The following is a 14528-nucleotide window of genomic DNA, read 5'->3' as shown; positions in this document are numbered from 1 at the left end:
GCTCCTCGGTCGCCGAGGTGGCGGGGACCCCACGCGGCCGCCCGGCTCTACCGCAGCCGGAGGAGATGCCTGGCCGCGTGGCCCGGGGTCCCGGGAGGGCGGCAGAGGGTCGGCGGCCCCGGGGGACGCGGGCGCGCAGCTCAAAGGCAGAGAGAGGTTTTGTTTCCTTACAAACATGATATGACGTAATAAAGAAGTAAACAGATACATTTGTTTTATTTAGGCAGGTACTGTTTCACTGGTCCCAAAGGTTTCACTTCCAACATCAAAGCGCCACGTTCCGATTGAATGTGAATTGTAGGACCTGTCTTTCTAGCGCTTTCAGAAAGAAAGGGGGTGCGGGGCGGTGATACCACCCGGTTCCCTTCTGGTCACTTTCTCAGTGCTTAGATGGGCCTCAGACTCCTGGCACCGGTTTTCGTGGGCAGAAAAGTGTATTTCCTCGCTGACACCTTGGGGTACACAGAGTCTATTCTTTTTGGGTCTGTCACCTCGCCCCCTCCTTCCCCCCTCCCTCCCCCCTCACCCCCTCTTTGGTCCACCTCCATGCCTGTTTAACCCTCGGCTCCGAGCTTAAAGATAAACGGATTGCCCAGGGAATTCATTAAAAGAACGTGTTTGTATTTTAGGTGCTGATCCGTTCAGTCCCCTGTTTCAGAAACTGATAAATTAATCCACCAGATTTTCATTCTATTTTCCTTTAAAATCCTTTCTTATTTCCAGGGCAGGAAAAATGTGTCTTTTAATTCTTGAAAATACTTTAGCAAAGTGTCTTTTCAATAATGTAAGACTTGATTCATTCAGCTAATATCTTGAAGAGTAAATGATATTAGATGGGTATTTTTTTTTGTCACGAGAGCTTAGACCTCATTTAATACTAAATTTCAATTTTCGATTTCAGTGACATTTACAGAGAAAACTTTTAAACATGATGCAAAATGCTGTGGAGAGGCACGTTGGTGGAAGTCATTTACATGTCATAAATGGGTACATTATTCATAGGGAAGTCAGGACTGTTTGGCCACTGATAAAAAATACAGGGGACGTAAAATCCCCCAAGATCTTCAAACCATCTAAACAATATAAATAGTCTGAAAGGATGTGTTGATCCTGCTAATAGTTCTTCCAAAGAGCAGTTCACATTTGTTATGTGTAAAACCTAATGTTCTGTGATAAGAATCTCATTTTCAATGCAAGAAACCCCAAACTATTATATATCATATGTTTAAGTGATTAGGAAAAATTTCCAATGTTCTAAATTATTAGCAAAGAAAATGTATTTTTAAATAAAATGGAGAAAGACTGTCATGGGAAGCATGGTTATTCTACAGCAAAATGACACCCCAAATTTTGGGAATTTTAAGTGATATTAGATAGAAAAGGGTAAAAAACCACCTCTGGGACACCCGGTTGATTTCAGAAAATCTAAACCAATTTTGTCTTAAAAATAAAGCACTAATTTGTAGTCCTAGCATGTAAAATCTACTGAAAATCTTTTTGATGTATGAATCATTTATAAAAATGAATTTAAATTATAACAATGAAGTTTGATCCTTTGAATCTTGTAGTTATGTGTATGTGGTATTTTCATGCATCGTTAAATGTTAAAGAAAATAACATTTCAAGAAGACCCATGAGTGGACTTTGAAAAGCAAAGACGTTTTAACTGGTCAGCCTCCAGGGGAGACACAGTGACCCTTGCACAGTCTCCGGACCGAGGACTCTAAGCTGAAATCCGTTAATTGTCAATAAACAGCAGTTTTCAAGGACAGTACTTTAAAGGCCTTGAACTTGAATGACAAGTCCTGCTCCATCCTGAAGGGAGATGCATCCACGTGGGGAGCAGGGCCTACATTTCTGGAGCCAGGGGGACCCACACTTTCTCCTGCTGGAGGCGGGGACCTCAGATTCACCCCCTGGGAGAATCTTTACACGAGGTTTCCCTGCATTCCTTACGTTACCAGCTTTAAGATGCTCCTATAAAACTGTTATCCTCGCTTTCAAATGGATTTGAGAAATAGTAAAATTATTGGTTCAACTATTTTACTTTATGTCAAGAAAAAAATGTGACCTCTGTACCCGAAACAGAAAAATACAAGTCATTTTTTTTGGTTTTGAAAAATAATTACCGGCATTACTGAGCCTTCATTATTTGTTCTCCTGTTGGCGCCTATTCAACGTGGCCTAGAAGTTTTAAAGTCCAGATGGGAACTTTTTTTTTCACGTAACAGAGCTGATAGCCTCTCCAATGGCTTGATGTGGAACCGTTTTATGAAAAAAAAATGTATTTCACCAAAAGTTTATTCCTGAAAGATGGGTTCACAAATGTGTAGGGATGTTCAGCCATCCTTGTCGAACTTTGAAACTGCAATTCCTGTAAGAACCAGAAAGGCACCAGACTCAGTGCTGCCTGCCTGCTGTCGGGCTCCTCCGGGAGCAGCCGGCGAGCAGCGCTGCGTGGCGGCGGGACACACGTCCCCCACGGTCGGCTCCAGGCTGACCCTCCGGTCCGGAATCTAGGAGGCGGAGCACTTTCAGTCTACTTCTTTGTCAAGAGCTAACCTTATTTACAAAAGAATGCTATAAAATACATATTTCATAGTTGGTGCTCAGTATAGTGTGTGTGTGTATATAGTGTGTTTCTGCTTAGGTTTTATTTACACAACGGAGCTAAAATTCCTCACGAAGGACTTACTTCGTGAACGAGAATCTAACTTTGCCGTCACCCCCAGCTGACAGGAAACAAAATCGCGCTGCAGAGAATCCCAGGTTTGCTCCGTTTTTCAGCCAAAAGCTGCCCGTCCGCCGGTCACTCGCACGCCACGGGTCCACGTAATTGTTGGGAAACCGCTTTGTTGCTTAAATTGGTTTGGAATTAAAAGTAGGAGCACAGTGCACCCACGTTCATCTGGCGACCACACAGCCCGCGTCGCCTGCTCAGGGCACCCGCTCCCGCGGCCGAGCCCGGGCTGGCGGGCCTCGGGCCCCGGCGGCACCACGCGGCGCGTTTTCCGATTTTGTGCTGCAAATACACGTAGGCGCGTTTAGATCTAAAGGGGACATGAGTGTTTGGAGCGGCCGGTTCTGACACACGTGGAGCGACCCCGGGAGGCTCCGGGTCAGCGACGGCTCTCTGGGAACCGCGGCAGGGGCGCCTCGGAACCCCGCATGCATGCACCCAGAGCTCCCAAACAGCCGAGTGAACAAAAACAGGTCTCCTCTATCGACGCAGCCCGACGGGTGCCGCCTCTCGGCAGGCGCGGCACAAAATCACCCTCAGTTAGACGCATCCAGGCCTATGCTCTGGCGCGCTGGCACCGCCTTTAAAATGCAGGGACATCTATCCGGATGCCTCTCAGTCCAGACACGCTCGCTTCAGCCTTTCTCCTCATACCTGAAATTCCCATTTAGAACTATCTGGAATATGCTCGAACAAAACTAGAAATCTAGTCTTATATTTCCTAATGATTTTTTACTTCCGGTTCCCCTAAACTCTGTGATTTAACCGATCACTCCCTGTTTCATCATCCTTATCTCCGACGGCTCTGAGCATTTTAAAAAATGAAATCAACCTGTAAAGAAAGATCGCTTCCTCCCATTAAGAATGTACCTTGAAAGGACGCGTCACAAGAGCGAGGCCTGGAACACGGTCAGTCAGGACCAAGGTGGGGGGTGTGGGCGGGTCTCCAGGGGCCGCGGCAGGAGGGGAGACCTTGCTGGGTCCCAGCTCCGATACCACCAGCTCCGTTTCCTCTGTGGGGCTTCTTGGTTTCCATGACAACAGCCTCTCTGACCTGAATGTATGCAGGTTCGGGTGAGGCTGGAGGCTTCTCTACCCTTGCCCTCCACCATTCACCCCTGTTACTTTCCATCTGTGGCTTGGCCCTTACTCCTGGTCCCTGCCTGGGCTGACGGAGGTGGCCCTCGCTCTGCGGAGTCCCTCCCTCCGTCCATGGACTCACTGCCACCACCGCTTCCTGATTTCCGTCGCAGGCTGGCTCCCCTTTGCCAGCCAGCCACGCATGCCGTCACGCTGCCTGGGCACCCCTGCTGCTCAGCTCTGCACACGGTCTGCCCTTGTTGGTGGTGCGGGAGCACGGGCTGTGCCTTTCGGCTCTGTCTTTCATTCACCCGAACCCAACGCCGAGACCCTTGCCTTCAGTGTATATGATCGTCCAGATTTGTAGTCCTGTCACACATATGCACACACGCCAGCACACAGGCACACACAAACATATATGCACACACGCCATCACACGGGCACACACACACATATGTACACATGCCATCACACGGGCACATAAACACACATGCACACACAGCATCACATGGACACACACATATGCACACATGCCAGCACATGGGCACACATACATATATGCACACATGCCAGCACACAGGCACACACACGTACATGCACACACACCATCACATGGGCACACACATATACACACACACACTATCACATGGGCACACACATGTACATGCACACACGCCAGCACACAGGCACACACACGGACATGCACACACACCATTACACAGGCATACATGTATATGCACAAATGCCATCACACACACATATACACGCACACATGCCAGCATGCAGGCACACAGACTTATATGCAGACACGCCATCACATAAGCACACACATATATATGCACACACCATATCACACAGGCACACACGCATACATGCACACACACCACTACACAGGTACACACACACATACATGCACACACATCACACACACACTTATATGCAGACGGGCACACATGTACATGCACACACGCACACACACGTACACACATGCCAGCACACGGGCACACACACGTATACATGCCAGCACACGGGCATACACATGTACACAAATGCCAGCACATAGGCACATACTTTGCACACACACCAGCACACGCGCATGCACAAATTTGCACACGGGCACACACACGTACATGCACAGACACCAGCACACAGGCACACACACATACACACATGTCAGCACACACGCACGTACATGTACACACACGCCAGCACACATACACATACACTTGCACATGGGCACACACAGATACATGCACAGACACCAGCACACACGTGCAAACACACTTGCACACGGGCACACATGCACACACATACACACACATACACGAGCACACGGCCACACACACGTACACGCGCACACGCCAGCACACACGCACATGCACACACTTGCACACGGGCACACACACCAGCGCACACATACATGCACATACACCAGCACACGGGCACACACACGTACACACACATGCCAGCACACTTGCACGTGGGCACACACACGTACATGCACACTCACCAGCACACGGCCACACACACTTGCACACATGCCAGCACACAGGCACACACACGCATACACACACACGCCAGCACACAGGCAAACTCACACACTTGCACACGGCTACTGGCCAGAACTGTCTTCTCAAAGCCACATTTCCTGTCACCATAGAAGTGAAGTAGGCGAACACAGCAGCTCCCAAACCGCCATCCCTAAGGGCCAGGGCCCGCTGACAACCCCCTGGTGTGAAGCCCAGGGAGATTTTTCCCAGTGGAATTTCTACTGCGGGCCTGTGTGGGGTGAAGGTGACCAGTGTGCTCATTTTTCTTGCATTTTCAACGCTGCACATGGAGGACGTCCTGGCACGCTGCTCACGCGTGGGGGCCCGGAGGCGACTCAGTGCGGTGCTTCGGATGAAGGCTTCGGGCCCCGGGTGTGCCCGGTTCCGCGGCGCAGGCGAGTGGTCACTTGTGCCCTGTTTCCTCATCTGGAAGTGGGCGCCAAATGGCGGTAACCTCCCGGGTCCACCCGAGGAACGGCCGCTGATGAACCGGAAGCCGGCGCGGCGGTGGGTCCGAGTCGTTACTTTGTTACCTCTGCCACGTGTGCTCCACCCTCACTTCCTGGGGAGCGAGGGGCATGCGGGTTTCGGACGACGGCTGAAGCCGTCCTCGAGGACCTGTCGCTCAGCAGCAGGAGTGCAGACAGTGGTCCCGGCGGAGTGGCGCGTTCTCACCCCCGCGTCGTGGCGCGGGGCCGCATGCGGCCTCTGCGGGGTCCCAGCCCGCTCCGGCAGCTGCGGTCCACGGCCCTCTCGCGGGGCCCTCACGGAGGGAGGGAGAGAAGGCGAGGCCCAGAGTGGTCCCCATCCCCGCGGGTCGCGCCTCCTGGGACGGCGCGGGCGGCGGAGCCCCGCGGCTGGCGCCGTGGGGCTCAGGCTTCTGGTCTGTTCCTTCTGGAGCAGAGTCCCGTCAGTTTGGAAGCGAGGTGCAGGCACACCTGGAGCAGCTTCATCCCCCGGAGCGAGTGCGGTCACGCGGGGTGGGGGTGGGGTCCTCCCGCTCCGGACGTGGGGACGTGGGACGGGAGGCGCAGCGACCCGAAGCGGGGAGGGCGGGGCTGGCGCTGCTTGGGCCGTGGGCACCGCCGCCCCTCCCCCAGGACGCACGTGCCATCGCACGTCCAGACACGCGGCCTCAAGCAGTCGGGCACCGCGCGGGCCATGCTCCGAGCTCCCGGGGACGGAGCCTCCCCCGCGTGGACGCGCACTGATTGACAGGCAGACTCCTCGGAACTCGTGCTCGCCGACCTCGTCCCTGCGCTCCCGAACACGTTTGGAGACGGGTTCCAGACCGCCGCACTGAACAGGAGTTCCGGAAGGAGTGGTCGTCTCACCGGTGTGAGTGACAGCCGTGGACAGCGGTTCCTCTGGCCGATCCAAGAGGCAGACGTCTACGCAGCCTCAAAGCCGAAGTATCGGGAGGTCTAATGCCTTTAACTTTTATTCTCAAAAACAAACTTCTCCAGGAGAAGCCCGCACGTGCTCCAGGAGCCGAGGGAACGGACAGTGCAGCAGGGCTCCGAGGGCTGGTCCGTCCCCGAGGTCACGTGCTTGCGGCACACGTTTCCCAACTCCATTCCTGGTGCAGAAATGCCTGTTTCCCCATCAAGTGACGCTTCTCCCCCTTCCCCGACGAGCGGGTCTCCTTCTGTCGGTCGCAGAGACCCAGCCCCTCCCCTGCCCGTCCAGACACCGCTGAGGTAGCGGTTGTGTAGAACCCCAGGATTCAGCTGCGGTTCCCGGAAGATGGGGTGGAGATGAAAATGGAGCTGGGTGGTCCGCAGCCGAGCCCACGGGTGGCCGTCCCCGCCAGTCCCCGCTGGGAATGACTGGAGCCGGGCACACCTCACGTGTGCCCTGAGTCTCGTGAAACCGCACAAGTGCAGTCCAAAGCGGCCTCTCCTTACACGCTTTCAAGCAATTTAGTCTTCTACACTTAAGGTCAGGCAGAAAGGCGGCTGGTGTGGGGACTCCCTCCGTGGGACCTGGAGGCTCATAAACCAGAGGATGCAATACAATCACCTGCAGACATATGCTTCGTCCCCGAGACGTACCACCGGCCACAGTCACAATTCAATGACAAGCCAAGTAGGGCTCATAAAAGTCATCCTCAAGACGGAAACATCCTTCCGTTTGTTCTGCTCCTCCAGCGTCTGGCTGTCACACGTGGTCTGGCTACAGATTAACTGCCACCTGCCTATGACACCCCTTCCAGGGCGCCGAGAGTCCACCGGGCCCGATGCTCAGATCTGGTGTCTCCACAGCAGACGCCCGGCCTCTGCGAGAGCACCTGTGGCCCCTACCTCGACCGACGGCGGGTCCCTGCGCCCGGAGGGACAGGCTCCTGTGGCGGCCACCGTGGGGAGGTGGGGCCCCGGCCTCACGCGTGAGTGTGACGGGCTCCCACGCACACTGGTCAGAGGCTCCCAGCGGGCGCACCGGCTGCTCACTAATCTCTAACAGAACCCCAAGGATGACTGTCCTCCGACCCTCCTGTCGGCCACCCCCACCCCTGCAGTGATGAGCCACTCGAGGAAGTGTGTGCCCCGGAAAACGTCCGCAGGAGACTCTGTAGGCAGACGGTCAGCCATCCAGAGATGCAGGGCCACGGGGGCCACAGGCCCCTCTCGCGTCAAGTGTTTTCATCTGCAGTGTGACCGCTGCGTGCACCCGGCAGCCCGGCGTTTAATGAGCCTGCTCCGAGAGCCAGGCAGCGCCCCCGTGCTGCTCAGATTCACCCCGATGTGCGGGCAGGACACGGCCGTCTCTACCTGGGCTGGGACGTGCTGACAAGCCAGAATTCAGGGACGGCCCTGGAACCCAGCGACGCCAAGTCCCCATGAATAAACCACACCGTGTCCAGCCGGGACGCCAGCTTCGGCATCGGGACCCGGGGGTGGGGGGGACGGGGTGCCCACGATGTGAGAGCCTGCGGTTCTCCCCTCCTCAGCCCTCGGCTGCCGCGGACGGAGCCTGTGCCGGGGGCGGAGGGCAGGTGCGTCCCTGCCATGTGAGGCGTGGGGCCACGGGCCAGGGCTCGGGGCAGCTGGCGCCAGCGCTGGGCCCGCGCCGATGTGGGGGTGGGGGTGGGCAGACGAGGAGGGAGGGGGCATTGCTCTGGGTCCCAGAGGAGGCCGGGGGGATTGGCTGGAATCCAGGCCTGGCAGCCACAGCCCCCAGGGAGGGGACAAGCCCAGATCGTGAGGACGCCGGGCATCCATGCGCTGGGGGCCGGACAGCGTCTGGGCGGGGGACGCCGGGGGGTTTTCCAGTAGCGAGCTACAGCATCAGCTTTCTGTACTTTTCTGGGGTGCTCAGAATGACCCCCCATGGATCATCGCCTGACCTTCTAAACCTGTAAAGATGCCATCACGTGCATATCAAGTCTTACTTCCCCTGCTGGGCACAGACTTTCGGCCCTCTCCCTAAGGGCTCGGGCCTCCACCCCACGTCCCCAGGCCATGGGGGTGGTGCCTTCGTGAGTCCTGCCTGAGATCTCACTGCTGGTCTCCCTCTGAGTACAGGTAGGACTGGAGGTGTGGGGGGGGGTGGGGGGAGGGAGGACAAGGGAGGAGGGACGGGGAGCACGGGGGGGTTGCAGGACGGGGGGCAGGGCCTCACAACATTTCATGCCGAGGGCCCCTGAAACCTGGCCCCAGGAGGAGTCTGAGGCAGGCTGCTGGAAGCATCTGGAAGCCTGCTCTGCAGCACAAGCACAAGCCCCCTGGGAAGCTGAGATCCCAGAGGACAGGTGCCCACTGACCCTTCTCCAGGGGGTCAAGGCCAAGGTTCTATCACTAAACTTCCAAATGGGGGCAAGAAACAAGACTTGCAGTTTTAGCCACTTTACTGCATTGACGAGGTAGAGACGTCTGTGGGAATAGTAAACGCTGGTAATCTGCACCCCCGAAACATCAGGCCGAGATGTTTTTGTTTTACTTGACTTCGGTCATGTCAGCGCTGCGTGTCGGCATTTTGTCCATCACTTCTCCTGCGTAAGAAGAATACCCAGTTGTCGGAAACAGAACCTAACGGTGACAGCGCTGTGCACTTTTCGCGTCTCACACTAGTTGCACTTTGCAGGTGAATTACAGGTGTGCTGGCCGGGGCCGGGGGCCAGACACGGCCCGAGTCCGAGTTCCCACGGCCAGCGGTCCAGACCCAGTGCCTGACTCACGAAGGAGGGCCGGGTCCTTCCGGAGCTGCACAGGGCGGAGCGCGTATGCACGTGTGCATGAGCGTGTGAGTGTGCACGTGCACGTGTGAGTCAGCTCCCCCCAGGGGCACCTGCCACATGCAAGAACAGTTTCGGCTGCATGGCTGGAGGGCAGGCGCTCCTGGCGTCCTCTGTGGGGAGGCAGGGGTGCTGTTAACACCCCGCAGAGCTTGGGACACGCCCGCCCCCCGACACTCGCAGCCCCCGTGCCCAAGTGTCAAGGCTGAGAAGCTGGTGTCACAAAACGGGACTTGGGAGGGGCCGCTCCCAGGGTCTCCCCGGCGCCTGTTCCCTCCATGACCTCACGGTCCCCCTGGATCTTGTCTTTCCTGCTTACCCTCTGCTCTGTGCCAACACTCTCCGTGGTGCCCTGGCCACTCGGCCTGCCCACGTCCAGCGAGGGCCCTCCCAAGGCGCCGTGTTATTGGTGGGAAGCTCCGAGCTCTAGAAAGCCTGTGTTTGTGGCCCTGAAAGGCGCTGTTTTCTCTGGGCCTGTGGCCTCTGCTGTCCGGAGTGGCCAGGAGCCCCTCGCCTCTGCAACGACTGGCCATCGATGACGTGACGACCTGAGCTCCTCCCTTGACCTTGCCTCCCCGTCCCCCGTGCATCAGCCCCGTGCAGGTGCCCCCATCTGTCCCCTGGCTCCCAGGACCCACAGGGGCCCGGTCGGCCATGCCGCTGGGCTGCTCCGGTGCCCCGGGCATTTATGATGCTCAACGGCAGGTTTTTTCTTTTACTATTTCATCTGCACTTGAGTGCCCATGACCCTTTTAAGAGATGCCTCAAGTCCTTTCTGGGGCAGAGCGGGGTGGTGACGGGGGGCTGGGCTGGGGCCGTCGGCGTGGCAGCAGGACGAGGCCGGGCAAGTTGGGGAGCTCGCCCCCCGAGGGACCCCCCCCCCCCCGGCTCGGCACATACTCCAGGAGGGAAGCGGGCCTGCAGGTGCTCAAAACTTTAGATCCTTTTTTAAAGTAAAAGTTGGGACATCTGGGTTATTTACGTAAAATTTCTCAAACTTGGAAACATTAAATGGGATGTTAGGGGTTGCAGTCAATGTTCAAGGATGCTGTGTGTCCCCCTCAAAGTCCTGACCCTCAGTACCTTCGACCATGACTGTATCTGGAGACGGGTCTTTCCGGAGGTGACCGGGTGCAGGGGGGCCCTAGTCAGGATGACTGTGTCCTCACAGCCAGGAGGAACTCAGAGGAGGCACAGACATGCCCGAGAGAAGGCGATGCACAAACATGGGGGGGGACGAGGGCCGGAGCAAAGCGTCCAACACCAGGGGCCCCCACGGGCTGAGGAGCCACTAGAGGGTGGGAGCCGTCCCTGCCCCACGGGGTCCTCCCCAGGGTGCCTCTGCCCCCCTGGACATCGGGGTCCCTGCCCCCCCAGATCTCAGGGTCCTAGCCCCTGCTCCCACATGGGTCCTCCCCCAGGGTGCCCCTGCCCCCCTGGATCTCAGGGTCCCAGCCCCTGCTCCCACCTGGGTCCTCCCCCAGGGTGCCCCTGCCCCCCCGGATCTCGGGGTCCCAGCCCCTGCCCCACTGGGTCCTCCCCCAGGGTGCCCCTGTCCCCCCTGGATCTCGGGGTCCCAGCCCCTGCTCCCACCTGGGTCCTCCCCCAGGGTGCCCCTGGCCCCCCCGGATCTCGGGGTCCCAGCCCCCAGGACTGGGAGGCAATGGCTTGGTGTGTGGGAGCTGGTGCTCGGACGGCTGAGGTCTGCATCAGCCTGGTAGGGGCCAGTCCACGTCCTCTGGTGTGAAGAGTCCATACGGGGACTCACTCAGCGGAAAATTCCTGAAGCCATTTTGGCAGCCTCACTACACGGCAGCGGAGCCCGTCCCCAGAGTCCCAAGTGGCACCTGCCCGTGACCCCTGCCTGGCCCCATCCCGGCTGCGCCAGCCGGTTCGCTCGGACGGGGCACACAGCTGACTGCATGTCTCTAATTGTCCCGGACAATGATGTTGACAGGAAGAGCACTGAGGGGTGTGACCTTGTGAGGTCCCCTCAGTGAGAATGTATTAAACAGCCGTAAGAATGGCCGGTGTTCGGGGCCATACACTTCTATCCAGGCCCTTCTGTTCTGCTGCTTCATCTCTGCTTTTGGAGATTTTGTTAAATCCCCGGAACCCAACTCGTGACGTCAACACGCTCCTCCATCCCAGCAAGTCACGCCCTCAAGGAAGGGGCCCACCGTCACTGTCCCCTCTAGTGCTCAGAGGTCGGGGTCACCTGCTTGATGCCAGCTCCCAAGCGGGGCTCAGAACGGGCTCGCTGGTGCGGGTTCCCGGGACATCCCAACCCCGCCCGCTCCCCTGGCAGCCCTGAGGGGCGGGGGGGGGGGGGTTCTGACGCGGGACTTCACCGGCAGAGCGTCCCTCCTAGCCAGCAGGCACCCCCGGCCCCTGCGCACACCCGAGAGACACCGCCTACCCCGAGGGAGAGCACTGAAGCCCACTGCCTACCCGAGGCTTCTGTCTGGTGACCATGCCGTAAAGACAAGAATGACACACAGGACCAAACCCCGCCCTCTGGGGTGTCTGAGTCCCAGAGGCACCAAAGCACGTCCTGTGCACCCGCTCCTCGCGGCCGGACGGGGGCCGCTTGGGAGAGCCAGGGGCGCGCCATGGTTTCCGAGTCATTGCACAGTGACATTACAACGCTGTGAGAAATAAAAATGGGCGGTGATACTTTACAAACCTGTGTTCATGGTCAAGTTTGCGAGACGTCTTCATGCCCGGCCCAGCACGACCAGTTACACAAGCTCCAAGTCTCATTAGTCCTCGGGACCAAGGCCAGGACAGCCGGGCGGGCCCTCCTCGGCCACGGGAGGGCCCGGGGACGGAGCCAGCGGTGCTGAGACGTGTGTCCCCTGCCCGGGGACGCTGAGTACGACGCCCAACAAGGCAGAAATGAACAGAATTTAGAAACGGTGCCACCGAGTAACGCTGCAGACCGTTTTCTTGCTGAGAGGAGAGACGTCCTACCACCTGGAGAAAGCCAGCGCCGGCCTGTGCGGGAGCGCCGACGGGCCGGAGCCGCGTGCCAGCCCTGGGAGCCGGTTTCCCTTGGAAACACCTTTGCCGAGCTGCGTGTGTTTCTCCTAAAAATATTTGGCATCTCCAGCTTTCCAATCACACGTATCTGGTGTCTCCTGTGTCACCTTCATCCCGGTGACTGAGGGTCATGTTGCTGGAAGTGATCTTTCTCAAGAAAAGCCTCAGGTGCAGGTGGGGAGAGGGGCTGGGGAGGGGGAGGCGGCCAGTGACACGGGCCATCGCGGAAACTCATGACAGGTGCAGGGTCACACGGAATGGCCCCGGTGGAGCCAGAGCTCCTCCCTTGGAAAACCCCTGCAGCCTGCCCGGGGGAGGCAGGAGGCGGTGGGGGGCGGAGGCCGGGTGGGGACGGAGCGGCGAGGCTGCCGGGGCTCTGATGGCTTCCGGGGCCCTCTTTCCGGTAGTTGCTTCTCAGCTCCACCGACTGTGGGCTTGACCTGAACCTGTGGCCCCTCCTCGGGCATTATGGAGCGTGGTTCTGGTCTGGGATCACCCCCCAGACCGTCGGAATGTAAGCCGCCCACAAAACAGGCCAGCCCTGCCCGACGGAAGGCTGACGGGTACCTTCCAGCAAATCCACCAGGAGCCGGGATCACGGAGAAAGTGGGCTCTCCGACAGGGCGGCCCTTGGGGAAGCTTGTCCTCCATGCCCACTGAGAAGGCAAGACGGGCCACCCTGTCCCTGGTGTGCTGAGATCACCTTCCGAGGGGACATGATGGGCGGGTGCCAGGAAGGCTCAGGACCCTGGGGCGGGGGTGCAGCCTGGAGGGATGGCCTGGCCTGGAAGAGCAGGCTACGTGAACTTGGCGGTTAAAGATTTAGCTGAGTCTTTTTTTCAACCCAAACCAAACAGACACCAGCGTCCCTGCAGATTAGGGATGAGAACCGAGTCCCCAGAGCCTGTGTGGACTAAACAAACAGCCCTGTGACCTCCGGCCGTGGCAAAGGCAGCTCCTGAGCGGGGCGGCCGGGAGCCCACAGGCCGCGGGTGCAGCGGTGTCCCCAGGAGGCACCCCCGCCTCCTGCTGGCAGGGCACAGACGAAGGGGGGACACGTGGGCCGAACACCCCTGCAAGCAAACACCTGGTCCTTCTTTCCACCAGCCTGGAAACCAGAGCTGTATCCGTAGGGGTCAGCTGTGTGCCATCAAAACGGATTCCTGACACTTTTCGAAAGCATATTCACACAAGTATCCGTAAAAACATGTGGTGTGTTTGGTGATGCTGCTCATTTGCAATCCTGAACCCCGCTGTGGGGGAAAGGAGGGTGGCCAGTGCCCAGCGATGGGACAGCTTGTGCTCCAGCCCGTGTCCCAGTGAGCATTGTGTGAGCTCCATGTGCACCATGTGAGCGCTGTGTGTGCACGCTGTGTGTGCACTGTGTGAGCGCCGTGTGTGTACACTGTGTGTGCATCGTGTGAGCACCGTGTGTGCACGCTGTGTGTGCATCGTGTGAGCGCTGTGTGTGCACGCTGTGTGTGCACTGTGTGAGCGCCATGTGTGCACGCCGTGTGTGCACTGTGTGAGCGCTGTGTGAGTGCCATGTGTGTGCACCGTGTGAGCCCCGTGTGTGTACACTGTGTGTGCATTGTGTGAGCACCATGTGTGCACGTTGTGTGTGCACTGTGTGAGCGCCATGTGTGCACCATGTGAGCGCTGTGTGTGCATGCCGTATGTGCACTGTGTGAGCGCTGTGTGTGCACGCCATGTGTGCACTCTGTGAGCGCCATGTGTGTGCCGTGTGTGCACTGTGTGAGCCCCGTGTGTGTACAGTGTGTGCATGTGAGCACCATGTGAGTGCTGTGTGTGCACGCCGTATGTGCACTGTGTGAGCGCTATGTGTGCACCATGTGAGTGCTGTGTGTGCATGCCATGTGTG

Source organism: Suricata suricatta, chromosome 2, assembly GCF_006229205.1.
Source record: "Suricata suricatta isolate VVHF042 chromosome 2, meerkat_22Aug2017_6uvM2_HiC, whole genome shotgun sequence".
Classification (NCBI taxonomy): domain Eukaryota; kingdom Metazoa; phylum Chordata; class Mammalia; order Carnivora; family Herpestidae; genus Suricata; species Suricata suricatta.
Note: the sequence above shows the minus strand (reverse complement) of the source record.